This window comes from Miscanthus floridulus, chromosome 9 (assembly GCF_019320115.1).
Source record: "Miscanthus floridulus cultivar M001 chromosome 9, ASM1932011v1, whole genome shotgun sequence".
Lineage (NCBI taxonomy): Eukaryota > Viridiplantae > Streptophyta > Magnoliopsida > Poales > Poaceae > Miscanthus > Miscanthus floridulus.
In genome coordinates, this window is record NC_089588.1 from 58,109,644 (window position 1) to 58,110,441 (window position 798).

At 39.8% G+C, this 798-nt stretch overlaps 1 non-coding gene across 1 annotated transcript; it reads right to left on the reverse strand.

Moving 5' to 3' along the window:
* On the reverse strand, positions 1 to 109 carry LOC136484652 (small nucleolar RNA R71). The gene has a single exon (XR_010766153.1). It is a non-coding gene; the product is annotated as a small nucleolar RNA R71 (small nucleolar RNA).
* Between the last annotated feature and the right edge of the window lie 689 nt (positions 110 to 798).

Genomic DNA, 798 nt, shown 5'->3' on the forward strand with positions numbered 1-798 from the left:
ACGCTCTATGTGGAAGAATTTCAAGCTTTCAACAACAATATGATGAATCTGTCCCTGAGGCATGGGAACGCTTTCAAGATTACATATCATAATGTCCTCATCATGGGATGGAGAATTGGCTACCCATGCAGACTTTCTACCATGGGTTGATTAACAGCGCCTATGAAAATATGGATGCTGCTGCTGGAGGAGCATTCTTATAACTCACAATCCCACAAGCAATAGCTCTTGTTGAGAAGATGGCCTCCAACCAAGGATGGTCTGAAGAACGTCTTCAAACCCTTAAGAGAAGTGGAGGTATGCATGCAGTCAAGGAGGTAGACATGATGTCTGCCAAGATGGACCTGCTAACAAAGAGGCTCGAAGACCGAGCCAATGAGAAGCAAGATGTCATGCACATTCATGATTCCCGCATGACATGTGAAGAATGTGGAAACACTGGACATTCAGGAAACAACTGTCCCGAAACCCAAGAGGATGTAAACTTCATCAACAACAACAACTATCGTCCTCAAAAGAATCAAGGATGGGGTCAACAACAGAGGCCTACTTATCAATGTAACTATCAAGGTAATAATTACAATAACTCCAATAATCAATTATCCTTGAAAGATTTAGTCTATGGACAAGCTAAAATTATGGAAGGATTATATAGAAAACTAGCTTCTACTGACAAAGTCTTAGAAAACATAAATAATAAAATGGATAGTTTCTCATCTGCCATGAAAAACTAGCTTAGCTTTAATAAAATGTTAGAATCACAAATAGCTCAGCTGGCGGTTGTTGTTCCATCAAATG